The following is a 16,601-nucleotide window of genomic DNA, read 5'->3' on the forward strand; positions in this document are numbered from 1 at the left end:
GTGGGATGAGCTGTCTTCCTGGAAACTTACAACTCCCTGAGGAATGTCCATCTGGACACGCCATGGACAGCTAAGTGCCTGAGGCTGTGGTTCTTGAAGTGTGGCCCCCAGTCCAGGAGCATCAGCAACACCTGGGAGCTTCTCAGAGATGTTAATTCTCAAGTTCAGCCCCAGACCTACTGAAAAGGTCTGGATGTAGGCCCAGAAATCTGGATTTTAACAAGTCCTGCAGGTGATACTGAGTTTCAGAACCACTAGCCTACATGATGGGCTTCCCAGGTGGCTGGGCGGTAAACAATCCACCTGCCATTGCAGGTAGACGGGTTCAATCCCTGGTTGGGAAGATGCCCTGGAGAAGGAAATGGCAACCCACTCCAGTGTTCTTGCCTGGGAAATCTCATGGACAGAGGAGCCTGGTGAGCTACAGTTCAGTTCAGTCGCTCAGTCGTGTTCAACTCTTTGTGACCCCGAAGCACGCCAGGCCTCCCTGTTCATCACCAACTCCTGGAGTCCACCCAAACCCACGTCCATTGAGTCAGTGATGCCATCCAACCATCTCATCCTCTGTCGTCCCCTTCTCCTCCTGCCCTCAATCTTTCCCAGGGTCTTTTCCAATGAGTCATCTCTTCGCATCAAGTGGCCCAAGTATTAGAGTTTCAGCTTCAACATCAGTCCTTCCAATGAACACCCAGGACTGATCTCCTTTAAGATGGACTGGTTGGATCTCCTTGCAGTCCAAGGGACTCTCAAGAGTCTTCTCCAACACCACAGTTCAAAAGCATCAATTCTTCGGCGCTCAGCTTTCTTCACAGTCCAACTCTCACATCCATACATGACCACTGGAAAAACCATAGTCTTGACTAGATGGACCTTTGTTGGCAAAGTAATGTCTCTGCCTTTTAATATGCTGTCTACGTTGGTCATAACTTTCCTTCCAAGGAGCTGCAGTTCATAGGGTCACAAAAGAGTTGGCAACGGCTTGGCAACTAAAGAACAACAAAGCTTAGATGATCAAATTTAACCACTTTATCACTCTGAAGTATGTTTGTTATCATTCCATTTCTTTTTTCTTTTTTTTGGCTGGGGAGGGTGTGTTGGGGGAATTGATGGAGGGTCAGGTTCTTCCCAACATCACCCTTCTCGCCCTGCAATAGCACAATCACCAGCAATTCCCAAAGTTTCGGATCTCTGTGTGTGTTTCCCACAAAATTCAATTTAACTTGCACACTTTGTTTTTGCCTGTTCATTCAGGACACAATGCAGCCCCCAGTTCCTTGTGAACCAACATTCCATTAGAACATGTCAAGTACCTGATTCATTTAGACTTATCCCACTTGCTTAATATCTGCAACAGAAGCCTCCGTGATATTCTTGATCTAAACAGCTGAGTTAATGCCCTGGGACAAAGGGGCCTGGTGTTTGGGTGAGGTCCCATGGGACTGACTGCCACAAAGAGAAGCTTGTTGAATGCACACATAAAAAAGAGAAGAGATAGGTGGCAGAGACTATATCTTTATGACCCTCTGATTTTTCTGTCAGTTAGTTAAGGCATAAATCCATCCCCTGACCTAACAAAATACTATTTTACTTCCTTTCACTCCATATTTTATCTTTTATAGCCAATAAAACATAAAAACCTTACAAAGGTTATGTTCTCATCAATTTTTGCACTAAATGACAATAAATTAAGTGGCAGTTACTGCAGCCACAACACAGGCGTCAGCCTGAAACTTTCTGGAAAGACAATCCTCCCTTCCCACTGGCAGAGTTCAGAGCTGCCAGGCAAAGATTCGGCCATTAAAATGAAATGTTAAGGGCACTGCCATTCTATTTCTTTAAGTAATTAGATCATGCTGAGCCTTTACTCTTGTTTCTTCAAAATCTGCTCTGGACACAGACTTAGAAAACGAACTGCAGGGGAAGGGACAGTTAGGGAATTTGGGATGGACACGTACACATGGCTATATTTAAAATGGATAACTAACAAGGACCAATTATACAGCACATGTTATGTATGCTATGTGCCAGCCTGAATGGGAGGGGGCTTTGGGGGTGGGTGGATACATGCATGAGTATGGCTGAGTCCCTCTGCTATTCACCTCAAACTACCAGAACATTAGAATATTGTTAATTGGCTATACTCCATTACAAAATAAAAAGTTAAAAGTTTGGGAGAAAAAGATCTGCTCTGGAGGCCAATAAATAAAAAAGAATATGAAAACACGAAACCTTAAATATTTGTCAGGTACAAGTAAAAGCTACAGAACTACTTTGAGTCCAATATCTTCCAGTTCTCACTGTAATAAGGTCGCCCAAACCTCCACAACAGTGAATGGTTCCCAAATGCATAAACTCTAAATATACTTTTTATTTACATAAAAATCACTTAACCAGCGTTTCTCCAAAGTTCCACGCCATGAGTTAGTACCAAGCACTTAGAACAAGACCTGGCACGAAGCAAGGGCTCGACGTTAGCTCCCATTCTTATTTGTTATTGTGGTTACTGTAGCTGTTACTGTTAGACTATGCACTATTACACGCTATTATGTGCTAACAGTATGAAGTGAAAAGCAAAACAGATGTGGCTCTCCTGTTCTCATGAAGCTCATGGGCTAGCAGCAGAGACATATACCAAAAAATTATCTTCACTAAACGTAAGTTAAAAACTGAACAATTAAAATGTAACCCATGGGGGATGCAAACTAAGAAAAGCCCAGAGTAGTTCTGTATCATTTTATGATTCTGAAACCTCTTGGATATTTCGTTTCAACCAAATCACGACCTTTCAACCAAATCATGACTCCCTCCCCAGATGTTTCCAAAGCCTTCTGTACTACTATGCAAATTTCAAATATAAAACAGCCCCCAAAATTGCAAACAAATATTCATGTTTCATTACTGTACCATTCAACATCAGAAACACGGTACTAATTTTGTAGATAAGAACTTATTTTTGTAATACTGTTAACATTTCCCAATACAGAAACTGAGATATCCCAAGAAACAAGCCTGTGTTCAGATATATTCAGTGAATTGTCCATGAATTTTCTTAGAACTTTATCTGTTCAAATTAACTCATAATTAAAGTATGCATACTACTTTCTTGAACATTATAACTATTTCTAAATAATATAAATTACTTGATTAAAAACTTTTGTATTCAACTTTTTAAAATTATAAAATGGGTTTCCCAGTGACTTCACTGAGAGCCAAGAGCAAGAAAAAGAAATTCTTGACCACAGAATGTGGAGGCCCATTCTTAAATAGAATCTGTTTTACAGGGAGAACTGGGGAAATTCAGGAAGCCCCAGGGACATCTTCACTGGGACAGTCACACAGAAAAGTACTAGAGCTGGGGGGAATCCTGAGAGCATCCCCCAAATTCTTTCTAGCTCTGCAGGAGGGCCTGGGCTCTGGATCCAGACCCCACGTGGACTCTAGCTCCACCTCTCCATGTCTGAACTGAGGGCTAGCAGCTTAGCCTTGCTCAGTCAGTCTCCTGCTCTGCAGAATGGCTACCCACTTCATAAGGAAGCAACTGGAATTAGTTGGGGGAACAGATGCAAATACTTCTTAGCATGATGCTGAAACACAGTGAGTGCTTCTCCACAACCATTCAAGCCTCTCCAAACTCTGTTTCCTAATGAGACAAGACCCAAAGTCACAACTACAATACAACACGAACCGGTACCCAGAATGCACTTTGCACTGCCCTCGAGCTTGTTCTTGAATGTCATAGTCCTACCCAAGGAAGCCCCCAGGGCCCCCAGGGGAGCTATCACCCCACGGAGCAGACGGCAGGTAGGTGTCCTCTGAGTCAGTCTTTAGAGATCTCTACAGCCTGACCTCTGCGCTCCCTGACAGCAGAGTGGTCAAGAATCCATCTGCCAGTGCAAGAGACATAGGTTTGATCTCTGGGTCAGGAAGATCCCCTGGAGCAGGGCATGACAATCCACTCCGGTATTCTTGCCTGGGAAATTCTATGGACAGAGGAACCTTGTGGGCTATCGTCCATGGGATCACAAAGAGTCAGACACGACTTAGCCACTAGACAATAGCCTGACCTCCTGATACGTTCAGCCCTGGCCCACATCTCACAGGGCAATTTATTACCAAAGTGGAGACTGCAGCTAAACCAACAGGTCAAGCAGAACTCGGCCCTCCACAGTTACTTCATCACACATATTACCTAGATACATAGCAATCAATTCCCGTGTACTAAGAACATTAGTCCCCTAACACACTCAGGAAGGGAACCTCCCAGGTGGTCCAGGGGTTAAGAATCCACCTGCCAATGCAGGGGACCATGGGTCCAATCCCTGGTCCAGGCAGATTCTACACGGTGTGGGCAACTAAGCCTGAGCATCACAACAACTGATCCTGTGCCCTAGAGCTCGTGCTCCGCGACAAGAAAAGTCACTGAAATAAGCCTGTGCATCGCAACTAGAGAGGAGCCCCCGCTTGCCACAACTAGAGAGAGTCCGTGCACAGCAATGAAGACCCAGGGTAGTTATAAATAAATAAATAAATATTTTTAAAAAGGCACCCAGGAAGGAAAAAGTCTTTAGACTGTGATCCTAAACCCTTTCCTCCATCCATTTAAAACACACTTACTACTGTATGCTGTGTGTCACACTTCATGCTAGACTCTAGATACAAAAATGCCAAAGATTTAGTCCTTGTCACAATCTTGGAGGAAGAAGATGTTTAACAGACAACTTTAATGTGATGTTGTCATTATAGTGGAAAAAGTTACCCACAAGATATCAAAATATTTTTCCTGTTTGGAATTTGGCCTGGGAAGTAAGGTATTCAAGACCTAAGTTTTTTAAAACGCTCTGTCAAAATGACTATAATACCAACTTTGGTTAACTAATTAATACACATCAATTGTAAAAGACCCATGAAATGAAGACAAGCACAAAGAAAAATATAACCTATGATCTTACTGTCTGAAATAACTATTGCTAACATTTAGGTGCATGGCCTTCTAGGTTTTAAAATATTGATAGATATATATTTCTGAACAAGATATGAGATCATTTTATACAGAGTATGGTAACCTGGAATTTTCACTTTTCCACAAACATATATTAATGTATTTCTGGAGCAGTAAATGCTCCCCTAGTTTATCATTTTAAGTGATTACATAGAATTCCACTAAAAGTTTCATCATTTCTTACACTGTCCTCTATTGTTTGATATTTAGGCCACTTCCAGTTTTTTTGGCTATAATAAACATGACATTCTTGTTCACACATCCTTTCAAAGCCAGGTTACTTCTTGAGAATAACCTCCTTGAGAGTTGAATAGTTGGATCAAAGAGTAAGCATGTGTTTAAATTGACACAAACAAACCTATCTAGGAAGCAGAAACAGACTCACAGACTTAGAGAAAGATGTGGTTGCTGAGGGGGAGGACGGATGGGGGAGGGATGGAGTGGGAGTTTGGGATCAGCAGGTGCAAAAACTATTACACATAGAATGGATGGACAAGGTCCTACTGTATAGCACAGGGAACTATATTCAATATCATGATAAACCATAATAGAAATTATGAAAAAGAATGTATATATATGTATATCTGAGTCACTCTGCTGTACAGAAGAAACTCACACATTGTAAACCAACTATACTTCAATAAATTTTTTAATTTAAAGGGTTCAGCATCTTTAAGACATTGATACCTATCACCAAATTGCCCTACAGAAAAGCTGTGCCGTTAAATATCACCATTTCCCCATGTTTGATTTAGAGCATCGTTCTTCTTACTCTTTGCATTTCATGCTTTTATTTTTTTAAGATTATTTTATGTAGACCATTTTAAAAGTTTTCATTGAATTTGTTGTTAATACAATAGTGCATCATTTTTATGTTTGGGTTTTTAGCCCTGAGGCATGTGGGATCTTAGCTCCCAAACCAGGAATCCAACCAGCACTTGAAGGCAAAGTTTTAAACACTGGACTGCCAGGGAAGTCCCCATATTTTTAAATTCTAATGTACCCACCTCAGTTAAAAATGTTGCTTATAAGAGCATCCTTTTCAGAGGCAACTATGACATTTGCTGAAATTACGCAGCTGTGAGCTGCCCAATCATCCCAGTTTGAGTTTGCGGCCTCAGCACTTCTCATATTTCACCATGCACAGAAATCACCTGGGATCGTGTTGCAATGTGGGTTCTGAGTCAGTAGGTCTGGGGTAGAGACTGAGCCGCTGCCTGTCTAACAAGTTCCAGGTGATGCCAGCTTCTGGTCCATGAACTATATACTTCAAGAAGCAAGGAGCACAGCTCTCTTATCTCACGGCCCCTCCCAGCCCCTAAAAGATGCCCTCATCTCCCCAGCATCCTCCTCCTCAAAAGTGTCCAGCAGGCCTGAAATTCCTCTACCACTCACTCCTACTCCTTGTTCTGTCTTAAACAATTCACAGAGGGCTTCCCTGACGGCTCAGTGGTAAAGACTCTGCCTACCAACGCAGGAGACATGGGTTCCATCCCTGGTCTGGGAAGCTCCCACATGCCTTGAAGCAACTACCCATGCGCCTCAACTACTGAGCCTGTGCTCTAGAGCCCATGAGCCACAACTCCTGAAGCCCGTGCTCCCCAGAGACCGTGCTCCCCGGGAGGAGCCACTGCAATGAGAAGTGTGTGCGCCGTAACTAGACAGTAGCCCCCAATCACCACAGCTAGAGAAAAGCCGGCACATCAGTGAAATTCCAGCAAAGTCAAAAACAAATACAATTATAAAAACTGCAACAACAACAATTCACCGAGCATCAAAGGGCCTCAGTTTACCCCTCCGTGAAATGAAAGCATGGAGTGTCTGGTCACTAAGCTCCTTCTCACCTCCAACAGTGAAGGGAGGTCTCCCTGCACGAGGAGAACTAGGCGGACCCTGGGACGGTTCCGAGGATCTTCCTCCTGTCCGCTCACCCGCCCGCACTGGGAAGGAGGCCAAGAGAGGGCATGACATGCCAGCAGGTGGCCACAGCCGCCGCCCAAGGAGAAAGGACCCCGGGGAGGGGACACTTCTCCAACTGCCTTTCCCCTGGGGAGTCTCCAGCTGTAATGACGGACACCTCTGTTCTCTTCCCAAAATGAAGAGATTTAACAAGAACCTAAGGCTAATTCACTCATTAAAGGAACAAAGAGGAGAAGGAGGGAGGAGATTGTTAGAAACACCGCATCTGTAAATATCTCACCAAAGAGCCTCGGAAGGCAGCTCTGGGCAAAGGCAGTCCTGTATCCTCGATGATACTTCACGTCATGGCTGTGCCTTCTTGTTCTGTTTAACCCTCTAGCTTTTCTGCAGCAACACTTACAGGCAGGCAGAAACAGAAAGAGATCCTCAGCACCAATGCTGGTGGAAGTGGTTATTTAAACAGATGTTGGATCTACAGACATATTTTCTGCATTGCCAATAACATGAACATGTGGCTGTTCATGTTCTGTGGGAGGCTTCCCAGGCAGCTCAGAGGTAAAGAATCCGCCTGCGAAAGCAGGAGATGCAGATTCGATCCCTGGGTCAGAAAGATCCCCGGGAGAAGGAAATGGCAACCCACTCCATTATTCTTGCCTGGAAAATTCCTTGAGCAGAGAAGCCTGGCAGGTTATAGTCCATGGGAGTCACAAAAAGCCAGACACGACTGAAGTGACTTAGCATGCACATACGCTTGTTCTGTGGGGACATCACACATGTATTCTCCACCCTCAAAGAAGACAGACTGTCATGTGCCCCCGTTCAATTAATTTATTGAATAAGACCATGAACAGGGCCCTAGTTCAATTTAATTATCAAATAAGGCCATGAAAGATTGTCTCCTTAAATTCTCTTGTCTTTGGAAAGATTGAAACAGAATGATTTCTTATTGGTAATAGTGCACTTCCTCCTCCCCTCAAAAGATACTTTTCCCCCCACCTCTTTCTATTTACTGGCAGAAAGTTTAACATGTTCATGAAATTCTTTTTCTCATATCCAATTCCTTTATCTTCCTTTGAACAACTCCTAAGTATTTGACTGGTAAGTGATCTTTTTTTAAAAAAGTACCCATGTCCTCTGCCTTTCTCTTCTGAGGATGATATCCCTTTCTTCCCAGGGTTTCCCACAAAACTGGGAGACTTTTATTGCTTAAATTAGGCCTGAATTAGGTATGATGGTCAACTCTAATTGAGAGCATTGGCCAACCAACCAGAACCAAATATCAATAAACACAAATACGTCAGCATCTTCCACTTTAAATGCTGGTGCTGCTGGCATAACTCACTTCCACTCTGCAAGCCCAGGGTCCTCCTCTGGAGCTGTTCACCATCTCTTGCTTGCCCATGTTGAGGTGGAGCGCTGGCCAGGACGCATTGCTCTGAAGACTGACAGCCCTAATTCCTCCCCATCATTCTGCAGCTTGTCAGCAGGACCCAAGCAATAAAAAGATCAATAAGAAAACAAATCCCGCCTGATTAGGTCCTATTTGATCTTAAACCCACAGCATCCAAGATTTCAGCCACATAATGCTGACTCTGGACAAGGGGAAGAGACTTAAGGAAATAAATGAGACTAGCACACGGAAGAAAGAAAACGGACATGCAACTAACTGCTAAAATATCTGAGAGCCTTCACTGCGGGTGGTGAGCTAAGCAAAGGGCAATGGCGTCTTTTCCCATTTTTTTCAGCTTTTTATTCTCTACTATCCCTTCTCCCGGCAACAAATGTTTTGCTTTCAACAAATAAGAATCTGAAAAAGAATAAATATGATTATATGAATAACTGAAAAAGAATAGGTATGTGTATTTGAGTAACTGAATCACTTTTCCATACACCTGAAATTAACACTACAGTGTAAATCAAATATACTCCAATAAAAAAAAAATCTCAGTAGAATGCTTGGGATGGAGTAAATGCTCAAATATACATTTTTTTTTCAGGTACTACTTTTTGATCAGAGATGCCTTTCTTTCTCTTGTACACTGGTGCTTTGTTTTCCACGCTGAAATTATAACGTACCCTAATGACAGCCAATGCAAGTCCTAGGAGTTGCCTTGCTACAAGCCATCAGCTGCGATCATATCAAGATGAATATATTGTCAGGAACCTGTAGGTAGCATTTCATTTACCCCACTTCCTCCCCTAAGACAGGCTCAGCCAGGGATTAGATTATTAGGCAAGCTTTCTGGACCCACTCCAAATGTAGATTGAAACTACAATTCGAAGGGAAACTTATAAAAGGTGATAGGAAATAAACCTTCTACAGAAGACTTTTTATAAAAAAAAAAAAATTAACCTTTTCAAAGTTTAATTCCATCCTATGTACCCATAAATAGACCAGCTTACAGGAACTAAAAGCTAATCCTATAGTAATAACACAAAGCTTGATATCTCATTCCACACGATCATTAATACTGCTTTAAACATCATAAGAAATCTCTTCGACTTCTTAAGCTTTGTAATTCATTTCTGTACACCAATTCAAGAAACCTCATTAATTTAGGTGGCCTTTTTGTGGCACATCTGAGGCACGCAAATATTTGAGATTTTTACCTTAGGTCAGAGATTAAGAAAAAATTAACTTTTCATTTTCAGGAAGGATTTATAAAAGTGAAAAAAAAAACCACTTTTGACAGTAACGTGTTTATGTCATCTAGTTCGAAAATAAAACAGGCTGCACAGACCATCGGAAGTAAAAACTGAAAGGAAAAAAGGAGAAAGCTTTATATAAATGGTAGAGGTATTTCTTAAGAAAGAAAAAAATCTGGTTACCTCTTCACCATTTTCTCCCATAACCCAGTTTCCATATTCCAAATGAGCGTAAGATTGAAGAGCTTTGATTTGGAAGAGGAAAAAAATCCTTTGAACACTGATCGACACGCGATTTGTGCAATTATTTTACCTAGATTTAACTCCCTCTTCTCAACTCTCTAGTCATTTGATTGACTGAGATGCTGTATCTATTGAGCTGGTTTACAATTATCCTTAAACCAGTGAAACTTCAAAGGCTGTTCAATAGGTATTTTCCGTTCTTCATTAGAACCCGTAAATGTATAACCTGCACATAAACAAGTCACTCTGCCTAATTAAATGGAATCTCTTCGTCTCTATTAAAAATTTAGAAGTGCTGCCTGAGTATAAACATGTCATCTGAGAAGGGGGGAGGGAGAACTCCTGTAACATCCGTGCATAACCAACTGAATCGCTTGTAAGCAAAGGCACATTAATAATAGCAGAGATGCATATAAATTTTTCTAATTATTTTACTATCAAGAAAGACTGTTTAAAGGTAAAGGATATTCATTTTTGGCAGTTACCCCCTCAAGTATTATCTGAATAATAATATTTCTAGGGAAATGTAGTCTGGGTGCTTTAAATTTACTTCAGAGATTATCACATAGCCTTTCCCCTACTTTCTTTTTCAAGTATCTGTGTCCTGGAAGAAATAATGGTGTTTTTCTCTAATATCTGTATTTAGCTTAGAGAATGAGCTGTTTGTTCTGGTTTTTTTTTTTGTTTGTTTTTTTGGTTTTTTTTTTTACCATATATCTAGAGCTATAATTCTTAGGAAGATAATCCCTAAAAGCTGTTTTGGAAGTGAAAATGTTCCTAAAGTGTTTTGAACTTGTATTGTTTGGCCTGTTGAAGAAAGCAATGGTTTTTAAACTGCCTTTTTTCCTAAAATTGATGTAGGAATTATAAAGCACCTCCAGCTAAACAAGCAGTTGAACTTGTGCTTCGGATTCACTTCCCAGGTTCCCAACATTGTTTAAAAAAAAATCTTTTCATAAAGTTTGAAACAATATTTGTGACATTGAGCTTTATGTCAGAACACCAGGCAGAAATGGTAGCGTGTAAATGTTTGAGGAGGCAGATGTAGATTTTTGAGCTGTGAGGTGTTTTGTTAGCGCGCCCTCTTGTGGTCAAACATTGTCAACACACTTTCTGCTCCACATTTTTTTAAAGAACAAGTTCAACAATTCACGTAGTGTAATTCTGACAAAAATAAGCTGCAAGCCAGAGTTGAACGTTCTAGTCTTTTGTTCGGTTTTGGATCCTCTCCTATTCTCCAAAAACAACTTATAATGCATTCACTCAAGAGAACAGGAAAATGTATGAGAGTTCTTAAATGTACGAGATCTCTTAACATATACGTGCACAAGTTACACACAGTATTCCTAGTGATCTGGGAACAGAGAAATTCTTCTACATGAAATGACGCCCATCCCCAAAAGTCCTTCAGCAGGCCGTGGAAGGGATGGTTGCTTTCCCAGCATCCACACCCCTGGCAGATACCTATTTTTAGCATTAGGTTGACATAACAGCTGTAGGCCAGATGGATGATGTCACCCATCACTGCCTGAAATGTCTTAAAATGCTGTGATGCAGACTGAACTCATCTGCAAGGAGAACATATATCCCCAGCGGACCAGAGGCCCAGCTGCCTCAGTCCTTGAGTAGAAGTAAGTGTAGCTTTTTTGTTATATCTGCTCCAAAAGAGCTATAGGTATCCAAATGAATGAAAAAATAGTGAATGAAGTAATTATATTCAGGTAGTTCCATAATTTGTTAAATAAGTAAAATACAAACCATTTAAGAAACTAACATCATGGCACCTGGCCCCATCACTTCATGGCAAATAGAACAAGAAAAAGTGGAGACAGTGATAGATTTTATTTTCTTGGGCTCCAAAATCACTGCAGATGGTGACTACACCATGAAATTAAAACATACTTGCTCCCTGGAAGGAAAGCTATGAAAAACTAGACAGCCTATTAAAAAGCAGAGATACTACTTTGCCAACAAAGGTCCGTATAGTCAAAGCTATGGTTTTTCCAGTAGTCATGTATGGATATGAGAGTTGGACCATAAAGAAGGCTGAGTGCCAAAGAATTGATTCTTTCAAACTGTAGTGCTGGAGAAGACTCTTGAGAGCCCCTTGGACTGCAAGGAGATCAAATTAGTCAATCCTAAAGGTAATAACCCCTAATATTCATTGAAAGGACTGATGGTGAAGCTGAAGCTCCAATACTTTGGCCACTTGACGTGACAAGCAGACTCACTGGAAAAGACCTTGATACTGGGAAAGATTTGAAGGCAAAAGGAGAAGGGGTGGCAGAAGATGAGATGGACATAAATTTGAGCAAACTCCCAGAGATAATAGATGACAGGGAAGCCTAGCATGCTGCAGTCCATGGGCTCACAAACAGTTGGACACGACTTAGCAACTGACCAACAAAACCACTTCTGTGGTTTCAGAATGTTCTACCTAGAAGCTTCACTGAAAATCAGGATCTTTATGATAAATCCTGCCTTTGACCAGAAAACCTGGGTTAAGAAGCATTGAGAAATGAGACCTTCTCTTTCACACATTGGATTTTAGACCTTGAGGGGAACCTGGAGATTATAAATTGCAAATTTGTCTCATCACAGGTTAAAAAATAAATTAATAAAAGCCCACTGAGGTGTAGGGATTTGCCCAAGGTCTCCTGGTAAAAAGAAGCAAGCCCAGGACTAGAAGGCCATCTCCCAAGTATACTAACTAGCCTGGCCCATTCTCCTTGCCAAAGAGCATCCTGGCACCCAATTCCCTGTGGAGGCCTGGGGTCCACAATCTAGCTCAGTGGTCCCTGAACTGCTACTAAAACTACTTTTCTGCTAATGAGTGGTCTGTCCTTGTTCTCTCCTCACCTTAAGAAACAAATGATACTCTTTCTTTGTGTTCAGTCTTTGTTAGTTTGATTAGTATGTGTCTTGGTGTTTCTCCTTGAGTTTATCTTGTATGTGACTCTTTGTGCCTCTTGGACGTGATTGACTATTTCCATGTTTGGGGAGATTTTCAACTATAATCTCTTCAAAAATTTTCTCATATCCTTTCTTTTTCTCTTCTTCTTCTGGGACCCCTATAATTCGAATGTTGGTGCGTTTGATATTGTTCCAGAAGTCTCTGAGACTATCCTCAGTTCTTTTCATTCTTTTTACTTTATTCTGCTCTTCAAAAGTTTTTTCCACCGTTTTATCTTCCAGCTCACTGATTCGTTCTTATGCTTCCGATACTCTGCTGTTGATTCCTTCTAGAGTATTTTTAATTTCAGTAACTGTGTTGCTTGTCTCTGCATGTTTATTCTTTAATTCTTCTAGGTCTTTGTTAATTGATTCTTGCATTTTCTTCATTTTGTTTTCAAGGTTTTTGATCATCTTTACTATCATTATTCTGAATTATTTTTCAGGTAATTTGCCTATTTCCTCTTCATTTATTTGGACTTCTGTGTTTCTAGTTTGTTCCTTCATTTATGTAGTATTTCTCTGCCTTTTCATTATTACCTTTTTAAAATTTATTGTGTTTGAGGTCTCCATTTCCCAGGCTTCAAGGTTGAATTCTTTCTTCCTTTTGGTTTCTGCCCTCCTAAGGTTGGCCCAGTGGTTTGTTTAGGCTTCATATAGGGTGAGATTTGTGCTGAGTTTTTGTTTGTTTTTCCTCTGATGATAATCAAATAGGTAATCCTGTCTGCTGGTAGTTGGGTTTATATTTTTGTTCTGTTTGTTATTTAGATGAGGCCTCCTACACAGGGTGCTACTGATGGTTGGGTGATGCCAGGTCTTGTATTCAAGTGGTTTCCTTTGTGTGAGTTCTCACTATTTGATATCCCCTAGGGTTAGCTCTCTGGTAGTCTAGGGTCATGGTACATATTCACAATTAAATATTACACAGTCATAAAAAGGAACACATTTGAGTCGGTTCTGATGAGGTGGATGAACCTAGAACCTATTATACAGAATGAAGTGAGTCAGAAAGAGAATGATAAATATTGTATTCTAACATGCATATGCGGAATCTTAAAAAAAATGGTACTGAAGAATTTATTTACAGGGCAGCAATGGAGAAACAGACATAGACTTATGGACATGGGGAGAGGGGAGGAGAGGGTGAGATGTATGGAAAGAGTAACATAGATAGCCATATGTAAAATAGACAGCCAATGGGAATTTGATATACGGCTCAGGAAACTTAAACAGGGGCTCTGTATCAGCCTAGAGGGGTGGGACAGGGAGGGAGATGGGAGGGAGGTTCAGAAGGGAGGGGATATATGTATACCTATGGCTGATTCATGTTGAGGTTTGGCAGAAAACAACAAAATTCTGTAAAGCAATTATCCTTCAATAAAAAAAAATTTTTTTAAAGAAACAAATGACAACCATATTCTTTAAAACAAGACTAGCAGCTACTGCAAACCACAATCAAACTCAATACAACACCGAATACAATATCCGCCCCAAAAATGTCCAGAATTCCCAGTCCACGTGGGGTCATTTACTGTGGTGGCTTCCCTCGTAGCTGAGTTGGTACAGAATCTGCCTGTTGTGCAGGAGACCTGGGTTTGATCCCTGAGTTGGGAAGATCACCTGGAGAAGGGAATGGCAACCTACTCCAGTATTCTTGCCTAGAGAATTCCATGGACAGAGGAGCCTGGCAGGCTACAGTCCATGGGGTCACAGAGAGTCACACTGTGGAGCTCATCAGCCAAACTTTTTATACAAAATGGAATTAGAGTATGTAAGGGAACCAGTAATGTGCCATTTTTATTATAAACGCCAGTGTTAATACTCCTCCATGACTGACTTTATAGGATATTGGTCATTCATGAAAATAAAAGCCCACAGGATGACTCACTGTAAGTAAAAGAGCTGAAGAGGGGCATCATCAGTTGCTCCCAGTTGATGATACATTACATGCAGATGTGTACATAGCAGACTGGTTCTCTGAGGTTGATGGAAATCCAAGATCTGATGTGGTTGTGGTCATAACAGAGATGCCCACAAGATGGCACTCTTCTTTACCTTTAATTCATAAGCCAAAAAGGAATTTTCTACACAGTCTAACAATAAATAGGATATGTAGGTAACTCCATATAGAATCAAGTTCAATGTTGTAACATGCGTCACAGTGATGAAAATCTGCCCCTCACCTCATTGAGGATGAGGTTTGTGTTGATGGAGGACAGAAAGGCCTGGAAAGATGGGTGTTGGTGCTCTGAGGAAATGCCAGACCTTGGGAAAAAGGGTGTGTGTGTGTGTCTGTGTCTGTGTCTATGTGTGTACCATATGGTTCCATATTTTTCCTAAAAGGTAAGTTCTGTCTTAAAACTATGTTAATTAGATAGGTTGCCTACTGTCTTAAGACTTCTCTATCTTCAAGGCCAAAATAGAGGCATTCCAACTACTGTGCCTTGCTCCACAAAGTCCCCTCTGAAGAAGCTTTTCTGTCTTTGTCACATACAGGCACAGAGCACTCCCTCTTCTGTGCTGGGAGTGGGGAACTACCAAGTTCTCTTTAGTAGGTGGAAGATAACATCTGATTTGGCAGGAAGATGGACAAAGGAAAATAATAGACGGACATTATCAGAAGACCTCAGTGACCAGGCCAGAGCTCTCAAAGCTCACTTTCACAGCACTCCAGTTCCACAAACTAGACAGAAATGTGTTGCCAATAAAAAAAAACGCTGGCTTCTTAACAAATGGTCCTGGAACAACTGAATGCCCACACACAAGATGGACGCTAGGCACAGACCTGGCATGCTGCAGTCCATGGAGTCGCAGAATTGGACACGACCTAGTGACTGAACAGCAACAAAGCATAGACTTTACACCTTACACAAAAATTAACTCAGAGTAGATCGTAGGCCCCAACATAAAATGGAAAAATAAAAAAACTTCTTAAACATGGAAGAAAATCTACATGCCTGTGGATTTGGTGATGAATTTTTAAATAGCAATAGCACAGTCGATGAAAAGAAAAATTAGTCGGACTTCATCAAACTTAAAATTTCTGCTCTGTGAGAGACACTGATAAGAAAATGCAAAACTAAGCCACAGACTAGAGGAAAATATTTGCAGAACACGTGCCTGATAAAGGGCCAATATCCAAAATCTGAAAGAACTCTTAAAAGTCAATGATTTAAAATAAAGAATTAAAAGGAGTCAAAAATTTGAGCAGATACCTCACCAAAGAAGATACAGATGGCAAATAAGCATATGAAAGGTGCTTAATCAGTTCAGATCAGTTCAGTCGCTCAGTTGTGTCCGACCCTTTGCGACCCCATGGACTGCAGCACGCCAGGCCTCCCTGTCCATCACCAACTCCCGGAGTTTATCCAAACTCATCTCCATTGAGTTTATGATGCCATCCAACCATCTCATCCTCTGTCATCCCCTTCTTCTCTTGCCCTCAATCTTTCCCAGCATCAGAGTCTTTTCAAATGAGTCAGGTGGCCAAAGTACTGGAGTTTCAGCTTCAACATCAGTCCTTCCAATGAACACCCAGGACTGATCTCCTTTAGGATGGACTGGCTGGATCTCCCGGCAGTCCAAGGGACTCTCAAGAGTCTTCTCCAACACCACAGTTCAAAAGCATCAATTCTTCAGTGCTCAATACTACTGGTCATTAGGGGTTTGCAAGTGAAAACAACGAGATACCATTACAAGATGATTAGAATGACAAAATTTAAAAAAAAAAAAACAAAAAACCTGACACTACCAAATGCTGGCAAGAATGCAGGGTACAGGAACACTCACTCAGTACTGATGGAAACACAAAACAGTACAGCCACTGTGAAAGATATTTTGG

The sequence above is a fragment of the Dama dama genome, chromosome 12 (genome assembly GCF_033118175.1).
Source record: "Dama dama isolate Ldn47 chromosome 12, ASM3311817v1, whole genome shotgun sequence".
NCBI classification, from domain to species: Eukaryota; Metazoa; Chordata; class Mammalia; order Artiodactyla; family Cervidae; genus Dama; species Dama dama.